The 19,785-nt window shown below is 40.3% G+C and overlaps 1 protein-coding gene across 1 annotated transcript in view; it reads left to right on the top strand.

Annotated features, from left to right (window-relative positions):
• Positions 1-17,315: 17,315 nt before the first annotated feature.
• chl1a (cell adhesion molecule L1-like a) overlaps positions 17,316-19,785 on the top strand; it is a 59,264-nt gene continuing 56,794 nt past the window's right edge. The window contains exon 1 of the mRNA XM_030423876.1: positions 17,316-17,652. The gene's annotated coding sequence lies outside the window, so the exon portion shown is untranslated. The remainder of the gene's footprint in view (positions 17,653-19,785) is intronic.

Here is a 19,785-nt window from a genome sequence, read left to right on the forward strand (position 1 = left end):
GACGCACCTGGAGGAGAACCGCGCCCCTCTGCGTCAGACCGCAGTACTGCAATCGAACTGCGAGGCTCCTCGGTTCAAGATCAGTGGAGCATGGGGTCATTATGTGGTTTAGTCTGAGGGCAATTTTTTTTTCTCCCAGGTTCAGATAACGAAACTCACAAACGGAAGATTATGCCTGCAGATGTCTGCGGTGAGATCCTCCTGATCCACGTGCAGCCTGTCAATAAGCCTCATCAATAACCCTCGCGGACTCTCACGCCTTCCCCACTGTATGGAGGAGCAGACCTGCCAAAATCAACAAATAAATACATACAATACATAAATGAATAAATACATGTGCCATGCATTGAAAATGAAATAAAGATATAAACTTAATACCGTGGACTCTTATAGCTAGTTCATGTAAATGACAGTTATACTTTATGGTATCACCTAAATGGTAAATGTATGATGTAACAAACAATTAAATGCTTTATAAACAATTTATATATAATTTGTAAAGGTTTATAAACACAATTTCCAACATTTTACAATGATCTGTAAGGAGGAACTACATGGTATTTGTATTATTTTTTTTTTTTTATATATGTATATATAATTCATTAAATCATTAACGTATCTGTTAAATAGTTTATATTTCTCTGTCCTGTCAAATGAATTTATGTAAATTATATAGTACATCCTTAAGAGATCTAAATATATGTTGACTATAGTTCCTTATTGTGAGCCCCCTGACCAAAATATGTGACACTGCTAAATAGTGAGGATTAAGGCTCAATCCCAAAACACCATTTTGTACAACCATTCCATTTTGTGCGATCGCGCACCGGAATAGGGCGTCTCAATTCTTGTTGAGGTAGATGGGTAGCGAGGATTGTCAGGGCTACATGTCCTCCCAATGCAGGTTTTTAGAGGCAGACCTCAAACGAAGAGTCATGAGAACTGTTGGTTGTTTTCTATGTGTTTTGGTCCTGTTCTTTAAAATGAGCGAAACACAATCACCGCTATTTGGCAGAGGTCTTGGAAGCTAACCAACTAGCCAGCTAACTGTTGTTATTACCAATTTGTCCATGACAGAAGGAATTGTGAGCGCCCGTGCTTTACGATTAGATCAGATACATGACAAATGGCATTGTTATAATACTCGGACTGCCACAATGATAATAGGAATTGCCACAGCTGAAGAGGGTATACTGGAAATGGCCAGTCGTGTCTGTTTACATAAATGCCACGACTACTGATGACATATGAGGGCCTTGAAGGGTTGTCCCAAAAATTGGAAATGAGATTGAGTGTTTGGTGTAGTGCTCTGCCTGAATCGCAGCAATCGTAAATCAAACAAAAGACAGGCCCATTTGTAATAAGACCTATTTCATTATTTTTTGTGTTAACCATCTGCTTTTTAGTAATTTCACTTGGCTCTGTTATTTTTCGACCACAAGGGGGTGTGTCATCTCCAGAACTTACTAACGGGTCTTGGTCGCTTTGATTTTGCTTTCTCCACCAATCGCTTGTTTCCTTCACCAAGCCTTCATTACTCACCAGACAGCAGCATGAAATCCGCTTGTGTGAGGTTACGAGCTAGGAGTGGCTGCCAACTACAATATGTGGGGCCACTGAGAGCCATTTGGACTCAAGTATACACGTACCAGAAAACAATATAATGAGCTGCAAGTGGCTGAAAACACAGAGCTGCAGAGTGGGGTGTTAAAATTACTCAAAAATGTGCGAGTGTGGCTTCGTCTATGTGTGCAAGTGGGGCACGCACGGGGGCTGAGTGACATCACTCAAACTAGTTGTGATTGGAGTACGCTGAAGTGTTGTGGATACAACTGAGCCTGTTTTCCACTCGACCACTCGCTGCACAAGAAATGCACCTGGTTGATGTGGAGATGTAATGGAGCGGCACAGATAATGCGAGTGTGCTAATGATGATAGTGATATCGGTGACATTTCTGCCTTTATAATTGGCCCTCTTCACTGATGTTTTGGCATTTTACAGTAAGGCGTGTAGATTTATGGTGCATATATTACTTACAGTTACTGCTGTGCATATTCAGTGGGCCACAGACGTTAACCCAGAACCTCAAACTGTTTTTGGCGCATGTGCCACATGAGGAGTCCTGATTAAGGTCCGGTATCTTTTTCTATGTTACATCTATGAGCAGATCAGTATTGATTGATGGTGCTCATTGACTTCTGTCTATGGGAGGCAGGAAATCAACAAAAGTTTTTGGTAGCTGCTTTGAACTAACAATATATAATTTCTGCCGCTTGGGTGCTGTGGCTGTAACTTATTTTTTTGGCTTTAATGCTGCCTGTGCCAGATATGCTGTCATCATCATCATCATCATCATCAGTGGAGAAAGCAGGTGTTTTCGATTAAGAGCAGCAGCCATTGACTATTCAGCCTGACCAGTCGGACCACACCAGAGAGGAGGTGGGTCAGAAAAAGAGCTATGCTAATCATGCTAAGTTTAAGGCTTCTCCTGGCTAATGTCCGGTTGCAGGAAAAGGAAATGGATAAAGTGGGGCTGCTGTACTAGACGGGCCGACTGGGACTCGAGCAAGTTGAAGTGGAGTCTGTGTTTACAACATCGATGCTTACTCACACACGGTCAAAGCTGTTGGACAGTGTTTCCCAGACGTCAAGCGCGTAATATGTAGATGCCGACCACATTATCATCACTGTGTTGTTGCTGCTGCTTACACACGCACTACGTGTTTATGTATATTTTAATATGAATAACCGCAATAACTATGTGTTCTGTAATTTCTGTTGCATGAAGGAGTTTACAAACTCCCATTTAGTTTTACAACCCTGTGTTGTAATAATGATGAATAGATTCCCTTGCACCTTGTGTTTTTTGTGTCGGTTTGAATATTGTTTGAAAAATTTGGGATAATGTAAGTAAGCTGCGCAATTCAACTAAATATATAACACAGCTGGTACTTTTTTTAGACATTTGAACGCAGAATTCCTAGATATCATTTTTCATACTGTTTCTTCTTTTAGGAATTCTAAGACTGCTGCTTCTGTCTGCTCTGTTTACTTCAGCTATCACTCGCCTGTCCATCCTCAAAGAGGGATCCTTCCTCTGTTGCTCTCTCTGAGGTTTCTGTTTTTTTCATCTTCAGTTAAGTTGTTTACTCCCTCTCATGGAATCGAGGGTTCTAAAGGATAAATAGAGGGTGTTGTATGTTGTACAGATTGTAAAGCCCTCTGAGACAAATTTGTGATTTGGGGCTCTACAAAAGAAAATTTACTTCACTTGACTTGACTAACCGCCTTTGCCAACTGAAAGGAATTAGGTTGCTGCTCGTATTGAGTTGCTGAGAGCTGACGCTTCACTGTTTTTTGATAAGCATCCGCTGACAGCTTTGCTTCATGGTGAAAGGATGTATTTCCCATGACAAGACTGAAGATGAAACTGCTTTCACTTCCAACTCGCTTCTTGCCTCTCTATTTTTTTAATTCACACTCTCTCTCTCACACACACAAACACACACACACACACACACATACACACACACACACACACACACGGCTGCCCTTCATTACTTTTTTTGTCTGTCTGTCTCTTTTTATTCAGACGCAAACACTGGATCCCTCTTCTTTATTACCACAGTCATGTTACCCTTGTGTACATTCACCACCAGGTCAATATCTGCACTGGGCCTCAGTGAAGCCGAACAGCATTATCGTAGGTCCCGTAGTCCCTCAGTCTACTAGGAACCCCATTAAACCTACATTGATCATCCTCATTTCAGGCCCAGGTTCCTTTAACATGGCCAGGGCATCGTTAATAATGCTCCATACAGCAGCCATTTGACATTTCCTTTAATTATGTCTGTAATTTATTCATGCACTTGATCCTAGGAGCTTGTTGTGAAAAGCTTCCTCCAGGAATATTTTATCCTGCTCCTCTCGAGGCCTGCGGATTAACCATCTTAATAGCAAACCCCTGAAGGTATTACTTCCTTCACATTGTGTGTGTGTGTCTGCGGATGTGTGTGTGTGTGCACATATAATGGCATTGTGCCTTAAATGCGTGTGTTAAGCTGCAAAAAGTCATTAGGTCTTATTTCTCAACCATTCAGTAGACTGAATTCAAATTCTCCTGTATGACTAGCTTGTCTAATTTCGGGCCAGCACAAAGAAAAGTGCAAATGTTTGCAAGATCTGCGCTTATCGCACAATGCAGAGACCCCCATGTTTAACCCAGATTTGCAGACGAAAACATCACCGCTTAATTTTGCTCACTCTGCAGGTCGCTGAACAGACAGCGAAACACAGCAATTTCCCTCGGAGTAGCGAGGGGGGAAATCTCGAAATGCACATACTTCAAAATGGGATTTAAAGATGTTAATTATGATGTTTCTTGATCACGGAACATTGCTCAACTCCTGACTGCACACCTGACAGAAATTCTTCGGGCTGTGTGGAGGAAAATGTGCACATTCGGAGACTGGGAAGTGGAGGCTCTTATGTGCACACACACACAAACAGACGTACATGCAAACATGCACAGGTAGAAATAGTGGGCAATTTGTCACTTGTAATATGAAGTAATTTGACAATTTGTCAGGACTGGAGGAAACACGATATAGCCTACTTTACTATTTTCATGAAATATTGAACAGCTATTGCTTCAAATATGTAAACTTACATCACTTTCACTTTCCTTGTAATCATTTTTACAAAACCATAAATCCACCTCCTTTTCCCATAACCCCTTTGCTCGATTGTATAATACATCTGAACATAAAAAACATGGCCCACCTACGTGGCTGTCAATCCAAAAAAGGATATGGGTGTTGTCTGCAGTTCACTTTGATACATCACACAGATGCTCTCACTCTCTCGCGCTCATATTAGCTCAGTCAGATTCCCTGGTTGTTTTCTTTTTATAAAAATGTATCCAGTAGCCTTAGTTCATTAGCCAGGCTGTGCTCAACAGCCTTTGCATAGAAGAGTAATGGGCCAGCATACCTTTTATTGCATAGTGCAGTTCAATGGCTGTGGAGGTCCATTACTTTAGAGGATCAAGAATTTACTCTCTACGGCTGCTGATAGGGAGGCTTTGCGAGGGTCTAATGAAGGGAAAGATCCACTTTGGGATAAATCCTCCTGTAGGTCAATAAAAAATGTTTTTTGCCTGGCCACAGAAAAGACATGCAAGTAGAAAACCAGCTAGTGAGGTCTGACCTGGGTTGTGTCTAGTAAATTCAGCATGGAGACGCACAATCTATCTATCTATCTATGGAACCGCGTACAGCAGCAATACATTCATCACAGGTGGTAATGTCATATCTTTGCAGCCTATATGAATCTATTAATCATAGTAAGCATGTGTTGCATATATGATATCTTGGATTAAACCTCTATTTTCCATGAGCATGAAGAGGACTAGATGTAATAAAATTGTCAGTTCCCACAAATTAACCTTAAGGAGTAATGCTGCATTCATGAAAAAAGAAGTGTAAAATCTTGCTGTATCGATTCTTGATCATTTTGTTTTTAAACTATGCGTGGTGATGCAGCAATGTTACTGGACCCACAATGCAACATAGCCACTGAGTGACATCACTGGAGGCACTTTATCAGATTACATGCAGCTTCCTCTGAAGCCACAAAAGGTTTTATACAATTTTTTTAGTAGTAGTGGTAGCACTCCCCGTGACCTTTAAAAACACATTAATGTGTTAAATTGGTGTCTTTACCCTTTAAGGTGCTGCATGTAGAGTTTCACTATTAATTCATTTTTACTTAAAGGTGTTGTTGATAACATTCAAGCTATGACTGTTCATTTACACTTCTGTTGCATTCACGTCAAAACACTGATGGTTGTCGGTGTGCGCAGTAGCTCACATTGCTGATGTTACTTAGCCAGCAAAAGTTAGCTACTACTAACCTAGCTAGCAAATGTAAACATTGTCAACACTGGCTGATGTTAATGTTGCAAACGCTACCTAGCTAAACTAGCTAACTTTTGTTTGTTCGTTTTTCTTTCACAGGATGTGGATTTTGACGGTGGGTAAGATAAGACAAGGGGGGATTTTCTGTGTAACGGCAGCACAAAGACAGAAAAAGTAAGAATAATAAAGAAACATACAGATAAATCTTATATAGTAGAGTATAGAGTGTAGAGTATAAAACATTTAAATAAGAATAGATAAAGTAGAAACTGTAAAACAGCAATTAGAGTGAAACTTTAATAGCTCCGTTTATGGCACAGAGAATTTTGCTCTAATGCCGAACAGGAAAGACTCCTGGATACATTTCTTGCAACAACAGATGGTGGGGTGCACAAAAGACTGACTCTGTCTGTTATCAGCTCTTATCCCTCTTACTCATTTCAACAAATCTGTGCAGAGTGATGCCCAGGGGAGCAAACAGTAGCCTTCTCCTTTCCAACAGGACGGCAACATTTATTGGAAATGTGGTCATAATCTGGATCATAATTTATCAGCACTTACAATACCGGGGCTCTGCTACAAACGCTGATACTAATTATCTCTAGCACAGTTTTCATTAATTATATCAAGCTTACTCAAGTAATTTACTGTTAACAGTTGATTTCAGTGAAACGGCACACAGAGATAAACGGATTAAAATGCCACACGTGCTGTAAAGTAGCGGCTCGAAATGACATTTACACACAATGGGATGAGATTTTTGGTGAAGCTCGTAATGGTCAGTCGGGCCGGAGACTGTCAGAGGTGTTCATTCAACTCGATGGTCATTCAGAGGCTGTAGCTTGTAGTGTTATTAAGCAAATGTCCGGTTAAGTGGTTTTTAGTTGGCGTTGGCGAGGGGCTACTTGTGACCGATGGTTCTCTTTGGCTAAAGCAGTTTTCCTATCATCGGCAACTCTGCGGCGACAGCTGCTAAAACAAAAAGGCAGCTTTACATGAGTGTGACAATTCAAATACCAAGCAGCAGTGTGTGTGTGTCTGTGTGTGTCTGTGTGTGTCAGCTTTTACTGTAACAGAGGCCTGAAAATTGTGGCTTTTAACAACAAGATTTCAAGTCAACATAAGGCAACTTTAGGAGGCATGATAAGGCCAGAAAGTATCTTCCTTTTACTCTTTGCAGCCTCGCAGCAATTTGGGGTTTAGTGTCTTACTCAAGGGCTCTTTAGTCGTGTTTGTGGTCTGTAACAACAGCCACCTTGCAGTTGATAGTGTGCAAATTTAATAGCCTTCTCAACCTCACCCAGTGCCAGGAATAAACCCGAGGGACATTCTTACAGTAGTTTGTTGATAGTCAGTATCCCTGCCTCTAGGCCAACCTTGAAGTTTTGACAAGATTAAATTGCACTGACATCATCATCTCCCGATGCCTTTACAGCCCTGGTAAAAGGTCCCTAAATCCTAAAGTCGCAGTGCAGACAGAATTAGACTCACTGCCTGTAGCCTTGCACTGCTGAGCAGAAAACATTGAGAGAGGAGCAGGTGGCGGCACACATTACTGCCCACGTCCTCGCGCCAATCTAAACAGACATTTTCAGTGTCGCTCATCTGGTTATAAATTCTGCCAATGGCAACACATAAAGTGATAACCGAGTCAAAATTGCTTTAATGCTTTCGCTTCAGTCAGGACGTGCAGGAGGGGAGGCGCTAGCTGTGGTAAAGGATGGGCAGAGGAGATTGTTAAAAGAAGCAAGTTGCCCTGTGTTAGGTTTTTTCTGACAGGACGTCTTTCCTGCTGTCATTTTCAGGGATACCTTGCTTGACAGCATGAAGGAGACGCACCGATTTAAATCACGCTTCTAGACACCTGAAACTGTTTCCATAGAGACCAACCACCCTCATGTACTGTGGGCATATACTCACCTAGACATCAACAATGTTTAGGTTAAGCGGATGTTCCATTTAGTTAAGGTGGTATAAATATTTTAACTGTAAAACTGTTGAGGGGGATGATACAAAAGTACTTTCAGCTGAATATTCATTACCTATGAATATTTTATCTTTCAATTCACCAGCTCCCCATTGATTCATCTTTAGTGTGTGTGTGAGTGTGAGAGTGTGTGCAGAAGTGAGCACTGTATGTGGTTTTCAGGGTTCAATTCTGCTGCCTGATATTAGGCAGTCTGACATCTACAATCAATAAAGCCACTCAGCCTACAAGGTCAGCCTACTTCACATGGGACTGGCAATTTTTCTTAAACAAAAAAATGGCATGACTTCACACAGTCGTTAGTCGACTGCAGGATCACGTTTTCGTCTCCTTAACATTTTCTTGAGTGCAGATATGGACACAAAAGAAAAGGATACAACTGTTCATATTTACTTTACCTAATGAAAAGAAATTAATTCAGAAAATGAATGTAATAATATCTTTTTTTCCATATGAATATATATGCATGGTAATTATTTGAGTGTATATATATAACATTTTTACATTATGGTGTCTATGTACTGTGTTGTAAAGATATCTACTTAAGTTAGCATGCTAACCGGCTGTTCTGGTCCAACGCTTTTAATGTACTGTATGTTAGTGGTGTTGACATTGACACTCCCTCAGCTCTGGTTTGAGGCCGTTAGCTGTACGGCTAACCGAGCTTACTAGCTAACAGCAGCCATATTTAGCAGCAATTAGCAGTTAAACTATCAATCTGCTGCACCTTATTTGAGTATGAATTTGACAGGTGGACAATTCTTACGTACTTACTGCGGCTTTAAGTATGAGTAAAATTACAGAACTGAAGAAATACTCAAATACAAGTACCTAAAAAAACATAATTAATTACGGTTATTTGAGTAGCTGTAATGAGTTTTCCAGCCCCGATGAAAACCATCTACGAGTTAACAAATACAGTAACAGCAGAAAAGAGTGGAAAATTCTGAAGATTCACTCAAAGAGGGATGCTTGGCCCCCTGGTGTACCTCCTTAAATTAAATGTTTGCCTCCTTCATGAGAAAACAATGCAGTTGGGAATTGTGTTTACTTTCATTTTGAGAGCATTAGAAGCTTATATGTAAGTGAACCCTGCAGTATAATGGAACAAACAATGGGGATGTCACCCGAATCTTCCTCTCCAGAGAGCGCAACCTCCTTCACATAAACAGTGCTGTCATCATGGATGTTCTGCTAGCGTGCAGCCTGGGGCTGCTGGAATTTTGTTTCCACACATTATTCCAAACTGTTCAATGAAAAGATCTATCTCGGGTGAATGGAATTTAGATACATATAGGTCCAAGGTGCAGACCACAGTATGGATTTTCAATAGTCTCCTCCTAATGAATGTTTTCCCTCTTTTCCTGTCAATAATACAACGACCTCTTGTGCTTAGCATATATTAAAATCTACAAGCTTATTAGCTTTTGCAAAAAAAAAACCTAAAAATGATCTCAGATCATTTTTAAAGATGCACTTTAGTTGCAAGTAAATGCCAATGACAACACGTTGTACACAAAACGGTCACATCAGCACAGTCAAGAAAATCAAACACAATTAACCTCAAACAGCTGGTAACAAGCGACGACTTTGCAGTTCTCAAGTTTTAACTTGCACTTTCTTTTGGTGACAAATGATGCGGAAATATTGCGAAAAGGCGATGTTTTCTCATAATGACCGACATGAACAGCAGTAGATCTGCTTGGCTCTTGGATTTTCGTGGATGATCATTAGCTGGTTAAGGGTGAACACATCTGTTTCCCAAAGCATTTGCCTAGCTGAGCATACAGGATGTCAAAGACATGAATTATTCAAACAGTGTGATTAACACAAAATGCTGACTTACGAGTATACATGAAACAGATAATCTATATTACAAGTGTATGAAGACAAAACTTTGTTTATGCACTGTCGAGACAGTAATGAAACTATAGGATTGTGTTTTTTTGTTAATATGATATAATGCTTTCATTTAGTGCTGCACTATTACTGCAAAATGAAGAAAAACTAAATCAGAATGAGGAGATTTCTTGCTATCGTTGCGATTCATTTTATCTAAAATTGTTATCTTGAATGTTCTTTCAATAATCCCTGTGCTTCACAGCAGAATTTCAACTTTTATATAAAACTTTTTTCACATCATGATAACAAAGAAGTGATTCTGTTCCTTCACAACTGTCATTGTGCGAGGATTTGTTCAGTGGGCTGAAAAAAAAAAAAACAATGCACCTTTTTCTCTGTAGAAAAGGGCTTCATGTTCCAGGTTAGACGGACTAAAGTGTAGGCTGTTTGAGGTAGAACCAACTTTGCAATGTTACATCAACCTGTTCCTATTTGCATGGCAGCAAAAAACAACAACATTTTTTCAACACTGTAAATATAAAAAGTGAGGCAAGTGCACATATGATCACACATTGCACATGCTTGCTCTCTCGCTCTGCCCCACACACACATACACACACACACACACAAAAATACACATATTTCCAAAGCACAGAACAACACAACAAAGCATAAATGTACCCCTTATTCACATGTTCCCAATGTGCACGTGTATTAAAGTCATTTAACATTTCATTTTAAATTCTTCCCCTGGGCACCGATAGTCGAGCGAGCCGCCTGTATAACACGGTTAAGTGGTGATGATGTAACTTCTCGCGTTCCACTGCAACACTGATATTACACACATTCTCACACACTCACACCCCTGGGTCTTGAGTCAATAAATGGAGGCAGCTGGCTTTGATTGCACTTATCAGTCAACACATATTCCCAGTCCATCTCCATTTAGCGCCCATTGCAATGCTGTTATCTTGTTGGGCAGCAAATGTGAGATAATCGTTTGCCAGAACAACTGAAATTGAGCACGCTGTGTTTGATGTCCCCGCTGTAGTGTGCACCATACAATCAGTCATTAAAAAATGCACGCAGCGATACGAGACACGTTCTCTGAAACATTTTTCTTCTCCAGAGAGAGCCTTTTCTCAGCACAGTCACCTCATTTCTGTAAGGCTGGCCCTCTTATGGATATCAACTTCAAGGTGAGGTTGGACACCTGTATGCAGCAAGCCATGAAAATCGTACTGACGGGAATCGATGCAGTGAAAGATCCCTGACATCTTCAAGTCAACGTGCCCACTAGCTCGGTCTCAGTACAAAGATGCTCATAACTAGATGACTTCATACGGTGAGCAGTAGTTCAGACTTGCGCTGTAGATAATCCTTGAAGTGCTGCTTATACCCACAGTCTGAATGATAGCTTTGCCATGGCAAAAGGACAATCTGTCAAAAGCAGTTGGCAGTGCTGATCCCACTGAAATGTTGGGTTTAGGGTTGAAAGTCCTCTATAAGTGTAAATCATAAGGCCATTGATTCCAATGTCATCTGAACTAAATCTATTACCAAGTGCATTTAGTTTGCATTTAAGTGTGTCATCTAGTGGAGCCCACATCAATTGATTCATACACTCTCTTTGTTAATGTTTTAATTACACCAATATTGATACTGATCATATGATATTAAGTTGCGTGACTAAATCAGCCATCAACCGACATCAAATAACTTAGGAATGTTTTTAAAAGGACTGGTATCAAAACTGTTGACCCTCCTAATTGGCTTAAAGGTAAGGAAAAACAGTTGTAGTTGAGTGAGTTACAGTGGGAATGATGAGAGGGAGCTGCATTAGGGAGAACAAAGTAGAAAATCAGAGTAAGAAAACATCCGCCTGTATAGAAACACACCCACACCTCTCTGTGTGCACACTCCCCTCGTCCACTGTTTGCCTCACTGCTCTGCCTATGTGTGCATGCGTGTAGCTCGGCCCCGCCGTCAGTCAAACAGACACATACCTGTCAATTTATATACATCAATGACAGACCAAGAGAAGAGGAGAGAGACAGAAATAGAGATGTATCCTTGTCACTATATTTTTAGTGTGAGTTCCAGCCTCAGGCTGGTATTGGCTTATGCCCAAAAGTTGACACCCAATAAAAACATCCTGAACACAGCAAAATACTCAAAAGGTCTGTGCAGATATGGACACCGCCACACAGTTTTAGTAATGACTGAGAGGAATTACACAAGAGTCAGTGATAAAAGTCAGTATACACATTTTCTTTTAAGGAAAATCCTGCATTGTTTGCCTTTAAAAGTAAAAAAAAAGAAAAAAAAAATGAAAAAAGGACTATTTTCTTGTCCTCTTTTCTGGTCCATTCTCGCTTTCTCTTGCATTTGTCCCTTATTCGCCTTCTTAAAAAATTACCTGAAGGTCAATTTAGAAAAAAGACTGGCCACATTTTGCCAAAGATTTTAAATTTAAAATTAAGAGCCGAGATATTCTCCAGTCTGCCTGGAACGTAACACAGAAAAGAAAAATGTCTTTGTACTCTGTGCATTAGGCCACTATGCCAGCAGGGAGCCCCCAAATTTTGCCAGTTAACTTGCAAGACTTTAAATGAACAGTGGAATATTGTCTATTACTGTGAGGTCAGTAAACAAGATAAGATACAAAGATACTTTATTGATCCCTCACCAGGAAAATGATCTATTTACTACTTGAAATTCACCATTTGATCAAATATTTTGCAGTGGGTCGGATCTATCGACCTGCATAGCTGAAAAAACTACACAGTATAGGGAAACCACAGGGAAATGCACTTAGAAGCTCCCTCTAGTGTTTAACTCAAGATAAATAAAATATGCCCACAGCAGACGCAGCAGGAGAAACACCAGTAGAATATTACGTGTCTATCCAACTATAAAATCCACTCAGATCTACCACATTTAAACAGAAACAAAACACTGGGTGAAGCGGTTGTGGTGCACTGGTGTAGGTTTCATGCTTAGATACACCTGAGAAATGTAAATGTATCATCATCTGCTGTAACATTAAAACTGAACATAAATCTGACCTTTTAAAACATACTGCTTTGGCTTCATCAGTCAAATGACATGTCCCTGCTTTCTCTAAAATCACATGATATCAACATATAATGTTTGAATGTTTCCAGTGAATACTGAAAGTGAAAGCCTGGTTGAATTATTTCCAGCTTTCTGAGCTTGTGCAAGACTGTAGAAATACCCTTTCTGGTTTGTGTTGCTGCTCCCCGATGTGCAAGGCCATCTGAGATGTCACTAGGGGGCATTGTTATACCACAGGAGGAAATACCTGCCACCAATAAAACATACATCCATTACTATGGCAACTACATTTTCCACACTCCCTCCTCTGAGGAATATATATAGTTTTTATATGTTTTCTCAGCAGTGCAAAAACAAAGAGCAGAGGTCAGCATGAGCGACTGCACATATTGATAAGAATGAATTGCCAGGAGGAGTCAGACTCGACATTTAAATTAAATGTTTTTCAATTTGGCAGATATGTTGTTTAGAATGACTCCCACTTATACACGCTGTGGCTGAAACGTGGAGAGGAATCCACAGATCTCACTTATCGGCAACTGAAGTGCTTTGAGCCAGAGAGAAACACAACCTGAGTTCAAGATTACAGGTCAGTGTAGCACAATGGCCTTATAATGGGTAAAAATGTGTGATCTCCAAGCTGTGCCCCGGTGTCGCTCGCTCTATGGAGGGGTTATGTCAAGGTTCACGTCACAGCGTTCACTGCTGGTTCGAGTGCTAATTGGAATGTAAGCGCCTTCTCGAATGCCTTACAATTATGTTTGGACCTTGTGGGAATGGAGAGTGTCATGGACAACCTGACAGTGAAGAACTTTTTCCATGGTCTATATGCGTTGGTGGAGGCCTGAGTGTTTTTGTGTGTTCGCAATCCATTAAAAGTCCCAAATCAAAAAAATACTTCATCAATACTTTATAAGATTCCTCAGTTAAAACCTCTCAAGGCTTGTGCTGTCAAATGCCAATAGTTGCACACTTTGACCGCTGTATCAAGAGGCATATGAACTCTTAATGAAATACATAACTCGAAAATAAACCAATGAATGAACACTCCACACAAAGCACTGTTCTACTGAAAGGCCTCGCCAAGCATAACCTTGACCGCCAATGTATGCATGGAAATTAAAATCTCAAATTTATAGTCCAGCTGAGCCTATTGGTTGACAAAAGTCCATTTTCAAACAGGAGTTTACAGGAAGACGGAGAGCCTCCTTCACTGTGATTACACAGTGAGCATCAACTAAGACATATTGTACATACAATTAAATGCTTATTCTACTGTGTCAGCAGGTCCATGACCAAATAAAGTAAAGTTGATTGTGCTTGTATCTGAATCAGGAGAGAAACATCTATAAAAGTCACTGACATGGTTCTTGAATTCACCTGATACAGCACTGTGCACCAAGTTTGAGATGTACACCATGAGAATACTTTTTCAAGAGTCTTGTTTTCTCGCCTTCTGTGTACCAGAACACTCTGATAGGCCTGCCATAAATGCTGATTGTATAATGCTGATTAATAAAACAATTATTTTTTCAGATAAACCAAGTAATTGTCCCAATTAAAAGGAAATAGCAATAAAAGGTTGATCACAATTTGCAAAATCCCAGTTTGATTTAACACACAAGTAGCTTGACAAATTCATTTCTTTAGACATTTTTTTTTAAATGGATGGACTGTCTTAGTTCAGCTGACAGAGGATTCATTCTGCTGATGTGCTAAAACATTCCGGATTTGAATTATCAGATGGATCCTTGCTTGAATTTATTGAATTTATAGCCGAGAGCATCTGACCATAATTTGTTTTTATATCTGCCAAAGAGGTTATGTTTTTGCTTGTTTCCTTTTGTTTGTTTGTTTGTTTGTTTGTTGGTTTGTCAGCAGGGTTTCACAAAAACTAGTGAATAGATCTCCATGACACTTGGATCGAGGATGGGTCTTGGACCAGAATAGACCCCATTAACTTTTGGTGCAGATCCAGATGACGAGAAGAATCCAGGGTTTTTAAATTTTGGTCACTTTCTTTGACATTGTGAGGTAGGATGTTTATCAACCCTTTCATTGATGTCCCAGGGAAAAATGGCTGCAACCCAGTTTTAAGGATCGTGATGAAAAAAATCTGGCACATTTTGCTGTCTGGTATCTATGAGGGAGCAACATGAGATGCAGCTCCAGATCAAAAGCCAGATTGTTGAGATGCAGATGTGTTTCATCTGATATTGGATTAATCTTGATCGGATTAAAGGGGCATGCTCACGTTTTGTGTATGTGTGCACGTCTCTTTGTGTCGTGTCTTTGTGTGTGTCCACATACCTGCACTTCACATTCCTTTGAGAGACTTGGGTGAACCCTGCAGCTGACAGAACATTTCACCTCTGGGAAAGTGACAATATACAACATATTTTTTTAATTCTTGGTGAGTGTTAAATGTGTTTGTTCACTCAAAGATCTGATATGACTCTAGTGTGGTACTGTGGGCCAAGTGGATTCAGATGGGTGTGTCACTCTGTGCAAACACTGGCAGTATTTTCACCTACTCACTCTGAGTGTGCATGAGAGATGTAGACTAAAGTAGCACTTGTCCATTGGAATTATATGATATTGTTTAGCTGTATCACCTTTAAATTTGAGAGAGAAGCTAAGTCCACTCAGCAGCACCTATCCTTAGAGATGCAGACATGGCAATTATGTGCATGAATGAAGACTGATTGTCCATTGAAATGACCTATAACAACTGTAACTGACGTTTAGAGGGAGGCTCAGATGTGCTTATTCCATGTCTTAACAGCGCTGTGGAAAGACGGTGTCTACATGCACACAAGGATCCTATTGTTGAGCTTTATTCTGTTTTTAATCGTATTGGGGATATGGCGTTTAGATTAAACACGATAGTTATGGTCATTACAATGGTTATCTATAACCCTGTATACATGATCACAACAGTATCAGGGTTTGTGTTTGGCAGCCTGCAGATGTGTCTTGATGTCTCACCATCTCAGTCCAAGGAGGCCATGATACCACGATTTTGAACTTTGATACAATGCCAGTAAAAAAAAATCAAGTGACACTTGATACCTCTTTGATACCACAACTAAAATAAAAGAGAGTCCTTGGCATGAAATTAAATAACTGTTCTTTCACTACATTAAGAACCTGCACATGGTGCTGGTACAGAAAAAGTAACATACCAACACTTTGTAAACCTTCTTATATTTGTGCAGCCTTGGGTTAAAATGGGTTGTTTTAAGTAGAGCCATATTATTGGCCAGTACTGACCTGATCAGATTTATCAGATCGGCATATATACTGCCTGATATGTGACTAAATTAAAACATTTTTAAAGATAATAATAGAGAAAAAGATGCTTGGAATAAGGAATGATTACATTCCCAATGAAGTTTATACTGTTTCAGTGGACTGATGTCATTTTAGACAACAAAGTTTATTGCGCAATATCCTGCCTCCATTACAAATCTTTATCTGCACAGACTTATCGATCCCTCTTGCCCACAGTAGAGTATTCCTTTATATTGTATTTGTTAATTTACTCACTAACATGTGAATGGTCCTGAAAGAGGCCCTGCTGTTCTGTTTTTTTTTAATGCACTCACACTGATACTGGCGTTGGAAACATCTGTCTAAACAAAGCAGACTTTTTACTGCAAAAACAATGTGGAAAGCTTCTGCTTATATCCTGAAGGTGTTCTTACTAGTTAATGAGGCAACAAATGTAAAATTCAAAGAATAGAGTGTTTATTATTCAATTTCATATGGATAATGAGCAACTGTGATGTACTGAGACCAAGAAAATTAAATGAAAGAAAGTGTGACAAGAAGCCTACATCGGTCATATAGCCTTTTGATATCTGAATCTTTTACTCATGTAGTAATATCAGTAGTGGAATAAGCTTTAAAAAAACAGTTGGTTTTAAACGTATTGTATTGGAGGTGGCATGTTCTCCCCGTCTCTGCGTGGGTTCTCTGCAGGTAATCTGGCTTCCTCACACAATCCAATGCAGAAATTATGTTAACTGGTTAATGGGTTACTCTAAATTGCTCGTGGATTGTTGTCAGTCCTGTGCTGAACTGGCGACATATGTCACCGATGCTGTCACAGTGACCCTTCAAATAATGGATGAAGTATTTAAATCCGACACTTTAGACAATATGTTAAGACACCACACCTAGAGGTCATCCAGGTTGTAGCACATACAGGTTTCTTTCTAGTTGTTCCACGTTTTGACATTAACAAGAGCAAAACACACGCAGGATAAATCAGACATCTGGACGGTCGTGTGCACGTAAACGCACCACGGACCCGCTGGGACCTGTGACAGGCCTTTGATTGACACTCGCCCCGCGCGGGCGTGCGCTCGCGCCTGATGAGGTATTTCCCCACGTCTTGCACGCGCACATATTTGACTTAAAGCCGGTGGGTGCCTTCCGGTTATAGTACATGACAGCAGACATTCCATCCTCACGTCAATCAGTCCGTCCTCGGAGTTGCAGCTTGTCCTTTGACCTCTGCGCTGCTAAAATAGAGGAAGGACCTTGTGGAGACGGAGTCACAGCTGCAGTTGTTGAGCGCGCAGCTTTTGGCCGCCAGTCAAAGGAGAGTTTCACACTGTGGACGCCCGAGGTGAAAAGGTAGACTGTTTACGCACTCCATTCGTCTCAAAGTGTTCCTGTGGGAGCCGTGTGTGTTTGTCACTCCCTCAGCTCTGACTCACACTCGCGGACTAATAGCTGTCATCACTTTAAAGTTTTGGACTCCATGCCTCTTAAAGACAGAAGATCCCTGTCATCTCTCCAGGTGCTCGTCTTATGAGGTAAGCTCAACAACAACACGCAACTCTAGACAACTTGTTGTTTGTGACAGAAAATAAGACCAGCAGCGTACGTTTGGTAAAAGCTCGTAGTCGCCAATAAAATGCATCACGTCTTTGTTTATGAGTGGAGATCAGGGGCAGCTCTCAGATAAACGCTTCACCTGTGGGCTGTCTGATCCCCAGGGAGCTCAGAGACAAAACAGTCAGAAAACAAGTACCAATACAGATCATTGGAACCGAAGCGCCTGAACGAGTGTGACAGCGAAGACAAAGTCACGTCACATGTTTGGGTTTTTATCTTGGCTAGTCATCTTCTGTGCTGGTGACTCAAGTGTTTTCACTGTTTATTTCTCCCTCATGTGTCTTTGAACATGAATGCTGCATTTCTTATCATCCTGACATTAGTGTAGGTGCACACACAATTGTGCATACCATTCCCAATCGTGTATTTATTTAAAGCCACGTCGCGGCTCTGTTTATTAATCTGTCGTCTCTTTCATGGATTTGACATTTGGCAATCTTTTTCTTTATAACCAGCAGAGTGAAGCTAAACCTGGTGCCAGCATTGACGTCAAAGTTATCTAGGATCACTCAAGTGAATAACTCGTGTCCATGCCCCTGTCAGTGATTCGAACATGAGTGGAGCAGGCTGATTCCAGTCAGGGCAGGGAAATATACTGATACAGTGATATAGTGATTTTGGACTTGCCTGTTGTTTTTTCCTGCCTTTGAAGGCAGCGTGACAGTGAAGTGATTTGATTTTCTGAACTTACCAGACTGTGCTAGGTGTTCTCATACTTGCCTTAACCCATATTACCGGTAATTATTTATCAAAAATCACATTGCGTTAATGTTTTGTTAAAGCACCCCACAATATTGTGCCAATATCCATATGAAGGTATTTGGTCAAACATATCATGATTTTTTTGTTGCCTGGTATTTGTGAAGGAGATATTAAGATACCGAGATATGTATGTGTATCATGATATTACAAAAAAATTTTGATTATTGAAGGCCGTAACAGCTAGCTCTAATTAGCAGGAGTGTTGCGATTCTCCAAATTTGTTTACAATTTTTATTCAGTTTTTTAAAGCACTGATTTCTGTGCTGCTATTAGACTCTCATCTAGATTTGTAAAGATCAACAAATCCTGCTGCTATGTCCCGACCTTATCAATGAAGGATCTCAAACACATCTCAGAGAACAGCTGCAGGCTAGTGGTCAGCTTTGTCGTCTTTTAACTGTTTTTTAAGTTTGTTTTCACTGTTTTGAATTTGACTCCAAATTTAAAAGGTCGTTTCGATTGATTACAACCAAAATGCTATATCTTATTACCATCCCTCATGCTGAGTAACATGTACATATACTTTTCATACAGCAGTCGTAACTAGGGTAATAATTAGAGTCAGGTTTCCAGCAACACTGTTACATTTTTCAGACTGACAGGGTGACTTATTCGTACAGTCACGTTAAACTCACTTTCTCACTGGCTTGCTGCCTCTTTCAGAAGTTAGAATTCCTTACATGAATAGAAATGGCTTAAAGTGAGTTTACTTCTCTTACTTTCTTGTTGCTCTGTCTGGTCACTCAGAGAGTGAAGAGGAGTGTCAGCGGGTGAATTGCCCAGAGCATTGGCCATGCTCAGGTCCTGTGAAGTTGGCCTATTCAAGCCTCTGCAGCTTTGTCACAGTGAAATGGGTCGAGTCTCCCTCTTTGTATGACCCAACTTGACTGAAATGTGGTAATTGGGGAATCCTGGGATCCTCGCTCCCTGTGGTGATGTTTGGGCCAAGCTTTGAATAAATTTATTTCCAGTACAGCAAGTTGTTACATGAGAAACAGGTCACCTTTTAATTTAAACTTTGAATCACATCCAGTTATATGTTCATTCAGGCGTGGTGTCGCTCTCTCAGATCCTTTCTTTGATTGATAGTTTCAGTTTGGGCTCCTCCAATGTGCAGATCTCATGATTTTCTTTGTTTGTATCATTGAAAACTGAATATGTCTGGCTGTTGGTAGGATAAAATAAGATGACTGAAGACCTTATCTTGCATTCTACAAAATTCAATGAAACAGAAAATCAGCAGGTTAATCAATAATGAACATAATCCTCAATTGTAGCCCGATAGGGAC

Source organism: Sparus aurata, chromosome 7 (genome assembly GCF_900880675.1).
Source record: "Sparus aurata chromosome 7, fSpaAur1.1, whole genome shotgun sequence".
Lineage (NCBI taxonomy): Eukaryota > Metazoa > Chordata > Actinopteri > Spariformes > Sparidae > Sparus > Sparus aurata.